Source organism: Pollicipes pollicipes, unplaced genomic scaffold (genome assembly GCF_011947565.3).
Source record: "Pollicipes pollicipes isolate AB1234 unplaced genomic scaffold, Ppol_2.1 Scaffold_6052;HRSCAF=7182_pilon_pilon_pilon, whole genome shotgun sequence".
Classification (NCBI taxonomy): domain Eukaryota; kingdom Metazoa; phylum Arthropoda; class Thecostraca; order Pollicipedomorpha; family Pollicipedidae; genus Pollicipes; species Pollicipes pollicipes.
Genome location: NW_023596805.1, coordinates 21,363,181 through 21,370,985, shown reverse-complemented (window position 1 = coordinate 21,370,985; position 7,805 = coordinate 21,363,181). Strand labels below are relative to the sequence as shown.

The following is a 7,805-nucleotide window of genomic DNA, read 5'->3' as shown; positions in this document are numbered from 1 at the left end:
AAATCCCTAGGTCAGTCCTACCGCACAAACTGAGATGTTGCCTCCACCCATCACAACAAATCCCCAATAGGCCCGCCGGGCCTCCACCGGTCCCGTCTTGTTACAAATCTGGCCGCTCTCGTGCGCCCCCGGGCCCAGCTGGGTCGGTATTTTTACCACCGGGAGCGCCTGCGCCGCCGCCCTCCGGCGGTGCCGCGATCAGGTGTGGGTTGTTCCTGCCGACCTGCCGTAGCCGGCCGACCTGTGCCCTCCCTCCACACCCCACCCTCCGCAGACACCATGGCCAACCTGGCGAGAGATATGCTCAAGGAGCAGTACCAGTTCGCGTACGACAAGGACCGCGAGCAACTCAACTATCAGGTAACGCGGCGCGCGTGCGACGCATACGTCATGTTGGAGTTGGGGAGTGGGGAGGCGGCGAGTTTAACGCCCCCCCCCCCCTCCTGTGCTTTTGATTGTGTGCTTTTGGGGGGGGGGGGCATTTGCCATGCAGGGACTGCGACTTCAAATCGACATATTACTTGCAAGGCACGTGTTTTTCGTGCTCGGGATATGTCGATGTGTTGACTCTAAGGCAGGAGAACCGGCATAATTCATGCTCCCCTGTTAGCCCAAAAATGTTCAGTCGCACTAGGAGTGTGAATGTCACGGGCTGGGCTATATGCACCAGAAGAATCCCTGGCGAAATGTTTGGATGCTACGACAGGTGTTTGGAAACATTTGTTATGGCTCTAACGTAAACGTTGGAAGTAGTGAAGAATGTGAATCCTTGCGGATGTAAAAAAGAACGACTGAGCGCGTGGAGGAAACCCGCGATAAGGCTATGCGTTATGAGGTGCAATATCGGTGCTTTGAGGAGAAACTGTGCTGTTGAGCTGAGCTAAGCTGAAGTTGTGCTGCTGAGCTGAACTGAGCAGAAACCGTGCAGCTGAGCTGAGCCGAGCTGAAACTGTGCAGCTGAGCTGAACCGAGCTGAAACTGTGCTGCTGAGCTGAGCTGAGCAGAAACCGTCCTGCTGAGCTGAGCTGGGCAGAGGCTGTGCAGCTGAGCTGAGCTGAGCAGGAACTGTGCTGCTGAGCTGAGCCAAGCAGAAACCGTGCTGCTGAGCTGAGCTGAGCTGAGCCCCTTTGGAGCAGCACGAGTGGTTGGGATTTGCTTGCTTGTGGTGTCATGTACTCTTGCATATGTTCCGCGGGGTGTTCCAAGAAAACCTACGTCTGACAATGAGAGGTCCGTCATTTGCGCTCCCCTGTTCTTGTCAGGATTGGAACTTTCATCAATGCACTGGCTGTCACCACTGGGGGGGGGGGGGGGAGGGGGGGGGGGGCGGAGGGGGGCTGTACAAGAAACAGCGGATTGTGCGGGTGGATAGCCCTCCCCCTTCCCCCACACACACTTCCTGCGGAGGAGCAACATGATATCGATGCGAAGAAGGCATCAAGTACACAAATGCTGAGCAATACTGTCTGATATTTGTATGATGTTTACGCCTCTGTTCCTGAAGAAGCATAATAACCTGATATGTCGTTCACATTGGTCTTCCCTTCCGAAATATTTTACCCACAGACAAAAGGTTGCTGGTAATGGGCCAATGAATCATAACAGTAAGGAGCACTGATGTCTCTTTGCCATTGTTGACAACTTCTCGCGTAATAACAAACATTTTCACAATATGTGCCACTCATTTGTGTTCTTATTCTGACCAACAGCACAGAATGGACAAGCAGGCGTAGCTGCGAACACAAGCCTACTAAAACCTAGTGAACAAAGGTCGCAAACTCCGGGTGGTTAAGCTTTCAAATTCAGTATGCACCTTCTGGAACAACAGCGCTCTGTTAGATCCTTGTGCATGCAAATGAGACAACGTTCTCAAAAACGTGATCTTGTCAACGAGGTTTGAGCCTTCATTGCGCGTAATCTGCCGCGGATTATTTCCAGGACTACAGAAATGCACATTGGGGAGGCCGCTGAAATTAGACCATGTGTTAAAGCAGTGCCATTCGAGATAACCCTCGGAGTGTAACTGGTGTCTTTTGCATAGAGGTTTTCCTATTTCGTCATGGCCTAGCTGTCCCCCTGCTCCAAAAAGGAGGACGATTGGCTCGGGAACTTATCATTTGCGAACTGTACGTGTTGCTTGATGGTGTGCGATGGTTGGTGGGCAGGGACCCGCCGCGATCAACAGCTGGTAGATGAGTCAGTAGATGAGCCGGTAGATGACCGGTAGATGAGTGCAAATTCCCGTCAGCGAACGAATTTCCAGGAGGTGGTTGAATCTCTGTCAGTTTTGAAATCAACCTGCTCGCATAATTATCTCTTCGCGTGGTCCAAACCCGATCCATCACGGCATACTGCTCCCCGGAATAAATGCTATAACATCATATGTCCGCACGATGAAAGCATCACATATCCGCAATTTAAAATCATCATGTATCCACATTATAACATCTTGGTATATTCGCATAATAAAATCTTGATGGATCCGCATTATGAAATAAGCATATATCTGCATTATACGATCACCGCATTTTCACATGCGAAGACTCGTATTGCTCCTTACCTCGCAGCCGCTTATCATGAAAGACAAAAACATAACACAAAATAACGATAAAGCATAGCATATGTCGCCATTGAGAACGTATGCTAATGCACCAGCGGGGCTCTTCCGGCAGCATGGGACGAGAGACGCTGCAGGAAGAATCAGCGTTATTTCCATGCAGGTGATGTGAAAAACTAAGTTGCTGGAGCCAGACACGTTCGAGAACTGACGCCGTTAGGTTTGATCAGTGGATCGTGAAGTGTACCGTTCCTTAGATATCAACAGGCGGAGGTCCATTGACGTAACATTTGTGCTCTTATTCACATATTAGGCTGCATGAAAACCGGCTGACTTTGGATCTGGTCGTGGTGGTTAATTTTCGTCAATGCAATCAATTAGTATGCAAAGACATATGATTTCGGCAATTATGACGAGAGTATTATGAAGAATCAAAGTATTTTTGCGCGGGCACTGGCCACCATGTGCGGGGTTCGGAGACATTGCAATTTTTGTGGCTCATTACATCATGGCTTCGGCCAGAGGATATGGTTTTAAAGATCAGTTTCAAAATGGGTGACAATGGTAGCATTCCGGTCAGTGACTGATGCACCTGTGGGTCGTACAGTTTTGAGGTCGATCGATAACTGTTATCCGAAGCACCGCCCTGCACTAGGTAGTTGGTTTTGCGTCTTCACCAGCCTGGCTGGTGAGGTCTGAAATCCAGTCTGAAAGCTACTAAAAAAACGGGCGTATCCATGCTTTCTGCAGGGGAACGCGTGACCATCAGCACAGGTCGGCCCTTTTTTGCCAATACTGTGATTCATGTCTGTTTTCTCTGATACAGTTTGCGATTCCCTAAGAGTGTGACACTGGGTCGTTGAGATCTGGGCTCAACTTCGACCGATCAATGTGCGTCAGGTTTTTAGCTATTTTGAAAAAGACCGTACCTCATAGTAATCGAGATGAAGACGAGCACTCTTGGTATGTTATAATGTTGCAGAGCATTTTTCTTGTGTCCCTTGCGTGCCAAAGCTGAAAAAGTCGCGTATCACGACTTTTATAGAATTATGCTCCATATTGCTGATCCCACGTGAACATGTAATAAGTAGATCACGCAAAAATTCGCCTAAAGACACTAGTCTATAAGTTGAAGCATAGTCTCATTCAACCCAATCCAGTCATAGCCTGAAAAATGGGTAGTTCAAAGAAATCAAACATTTCATCTCCACAAATGAATAAAACGATCAAACAAACCAGCAAATAAACAGCAAACTGACGCATGATTTGAACCGTTGACACATTTACTACAACAAACATAACCTCAGATTTGAAATCCTGCACTATTCATCACTTTATGGCCCATCCCTGCGCTTTTACTGCCCTCGACATAAGGTAAATAATCTCCATGAATCACTCTCAAATGCACGGACTTACCAAGTTCCTGGGGCTTTCTCAAGTACGGACATCCACAGCTTTCAAAATATATATTTCTGTGTATTGTCCATCGGCGTAATATTGAATTTCGTGACGCTGGCCAACTCGCCGCTCGCTGGCGCTGTTACGGAGCCCCTGGCGGCAGGATATTTCCGTCTCAAGAGCGCCGAGCCAGCCATCTGGTTGTTTAGCGCGCTCTGCTCCCTCCGCGTACAACAGGCGTGTAGTCCACAGTCCTGCTGGCATGGGTCTCAGGGGTCTGCGGCGGGTGGGGCGGAGGTGCGACGCTGTCTGGTGGCGATGCTTGAATGTGACCTTGACCTGGAGGAGTGTGTGCTGACTCGGGACCCGATCTGTACGGGGGGAGGGAAGTAAGTCACCTGGTCCCGGCATATGCAACCTGTTTTATTATTGTACGAACGGTGGACCGGGTCGTGGACACTGGCACCGGAAGACCTGCCTTCATACGTTTGAAAAGGTCACGTGCAGGGTGGACGTTAAAGAGCAACCTGCCCTCGGGTGCTGACGCGTGGAGCAGAGTGGTGGGGTCGGATGTGACACTGTCCGGGATCGGGTGTGGACCCTCTCTGTGCGGGGGAGTAGGGGGGGGGGGCGATGACAGACGAACACTAACGAGGCGCCGCTGGTTTGACACACCGTCGCCAGTCTGAGCGCCGCTGGCAGGCGGCCACCGCCGACTGGCCCGGCCAGAGAGCCGCCGCAGCTTCAGGCTCTGACCTGGCCAGAGGGCCCCCGCAGCTCCAGACACTGACCTGGCCAGAGAGCCGCCGCAGCTTCAGGCTCTGACCCGGCCAGAGGCCACCACAGCTCCGCTGCAGAGGGAGCTTTGATAGTGCTGGGACAGGACTACAGGCATGTATAAGTCCCCGCTCCCGATACCTACACCGCACATGAGCCCCTCTTCAGGGCATGTGCGGGCGCCCTAGCGGGGCTACCGCCCGCGCGGCACTCCACCCTCTCATAGCTGATGCATGCAGCCTGTCCCGGATAAACGGGACGTCAGGGGATCGGGACGAAACGAGAAAGAGGCGAGAAGAGTGGATTAGAGTACTTCCTGGATTAGGCCTCGCTGGCAACGTGCACTTCTTGTTACAGATTATTGGTCAGACGCCCTGACAAAGCCAGAAAGACATTCACCTTGAAGGTTAAAGTGCCTGCGAGAGGCCTAGAGCGGCTTTTACGTTGTGAGTGCTAGAGGTATTGTTGCGTTCAGTTTTGATTCCATTTTATGCGGTCACTTAAAGCGTATTTCCACGAATATGATTGTCATTGTGTTTCCCTGAGGTACCTTAAATGCCTTTTGTCGGAAGTGCTAAAAACCATGACTCAAAGTACTCTAAGAAACAGTTTGGAATTTATTTATTGCTGAGTGGCGACATTTTGTAGTGTTGTGGTACACCTTACGTTCACCTGTCATTGCGCGTTCGTTTCCGGTCATTTTTTGCCGATCCGTCGCAGACGCGGCTCCCCCTCCCCCCCCCCCCCCGCCCAAGTTCCGTAATTATAAGGTTCGCGTCATTGGTGCTGACTTATGGCGCAAACTCAACGTATCAATTTCAACTGAGCAAAGAGACGTCACTGGCACGGTAACTGTCGGCGAAGTCCTCAAACTTCGGGGTCAGCAGCTAGGTCCAGTTTGGGATGGCATGGGAGGCCCTGAAGCTAATATAGGAGCGTGGAAAGTTGGACCCTGGTCCTGGGCAGTCAGCTGTTGTGCCGCCGCCGCTGTTGAGAGCTCCTGCTGGCCAGCCCACGGTTTCCTGGGCTGTCAGCTGTGGTGCCGCCGCCGCTGTTGAGACCTGCTGCTGCCCAGCCCACGGTGTCGTCGGGGTAAATGCGTCGTTGATGGTCGGGAGAGGTCCGGAATGTGACCTAAAGCCACAGCCGCTGTGTGGTTGGTGCTTCAGGGTCCAACAAACTTAGCGCGGTGTTTGTCAACCTGGTGCGGCTCTTGTCGTTGCACCTGGCTGCGACTCCGCCCACTCAGCTTCAGTTCACTGTGTGGTGTCAAGCTCACAGTACACGGCTCAGAATAGAACGCTAATTGCTCTGTGCGAAAATACATCACCCCGGTGTCGTAGGATCGCGACAGCTTGTGAGGGAGGCTGGGAGGGGAGGGGAGGCTGGGAGGGGAGGGGAACCGAGCACGCCGTCTTGTGGCCGGCCGAGCGGAGTTAGTGGCCTTGAGCCCGGCCCCCGCCCTCGGCACCTGCGATGATTTGGCCGCCCTCCTGGCATCGACCTGAGCGCCTGCGGCGGTGTTTGGCAGCGCCGGCTGCCACGGACGATTTGGCAGCCCTCCGGATATATATTCGGAGGCATTCCAGTGTTTCTGGGCCGGCGCTGGAGCGGCCCACTAGCCTGGAAACTGGCGCGGAGGGCCGCCGATCGGTGGCCCAGGGCGGCCGGCAGATGAAAGAGGTTGACGAAGCCTGCCGACGGCGATGGAATGCGGTCTGGAACCTGTGTGGGAAGTGATGTACCAGTCGCTGGGCTGCGCGAAACGTTCCCGTGAATGTTGATGAGTTACTGTCGAGGTTTGAATGTGGGAAAAAACACCCGGCTTGAGGTTGTCATCTATATCTAGGTTACGTTTGCAGGTTGTGTTGATAGGCTTCACTGTCATTGATTGGGGGTAATGCTGCTGACTGATTTAACTTCCATGCATTGTAGTCTAGACATTGCAAGATCGCCAAGCATAGATATGTGTAAATCTAGGCTAACATGACAGCCCAGAATAGATGAAGTCAAAATATGTGCACAACCAGATGTCATGGGTGAATGCTCCAACAAATGAGGCATTGCATCTTGTATAGCGCATTTCTCCTGTTGCATGGTAATTGATGGCTGCATACTATGAGAAATATCCACATGGGTATTCTGCCCTGGAAAAGTGCACCTTTTGGACAAAGTCTGGCTTTCCACTTGCATGCATCAATACCTGGAACATCCTGTTCATAACAAGTTAGTTTGCACAGCCTTTGAATGTCCGAGATGTTTTCCTTGTGAGCATCGCTTACCTCGGATTGATTCCATCCAGTGGAAGTTTGAATCGCTGCTGACACGTTTAAAACATGATTTGTTTAGCACGAGCTCTTCTCAACCGACGGCCAAAATATTTGTTCACGCTGTATCTCATGATTGCATCGCCGTACTTTTGAAGTAAGTCCCGTGCAAACTCGCGGTACGCTATTTTGTTCAGCTGTCTATTTAGATCATTATGATTCAGCGGGCTCCTCACACCGGAGCGATGAGGGGGCCTGGGATAAATTCCGTAATCTCGCCCACAGCGTGGAATTTTAACGTCATCACCACCTCGGATTGGCACTTACGCTTTGTCTGGCTTCAAACCTCTGTCCAGCGGTTGGTCATTGTTACATGAGTAAGCACCAGCTGCGAAGCTGATTGGCTACTGGCCACCGCTTTGAGTCACCCTCATCGCTGTTTACAGCTTCGGCTGCCCAGGTGCGCTTTGATTGGCCGGCCAATGTAAGCCACTTGATTGGCCAGCCAATGCAAGCGATTTGCTTATTTTTCGCTTTGACCGACCGAGGCTTCCCATCTAGCATCACGTTAAGCGATGACTAACCTCGAGCGTCCAGTTTACGTTTTCGTATAACCCTAAGTGTGGTTCTGCCTCTTCAAATATGTGTTGGCAGTTCCCAGTATGCACGGCTGACATTTGAAACGCCCTCCAACGTTTATGTGATGGCTGGTCAGCGACAGCGGCTCTCTTGTTAGCGGTCACAGGGAGCGATTATTTCCGGTGCCAATATAAACTGGAGCCAACTGCGCACAGCCTGCCGCCAAC

General features: G+C 51.7%; 1 pseudogene; it reads left to right on the top strand.

Moving 5' to 3' along the window:
- The first annotated feature begins 279 nt into the window (after positions 1-279).
- The window catches only part of LOC119104347 (calpain-11-like), a 28,187-nt pseudogene continuing 20,661 nt past the window's right edge, over positions 280-7,805 (top strand).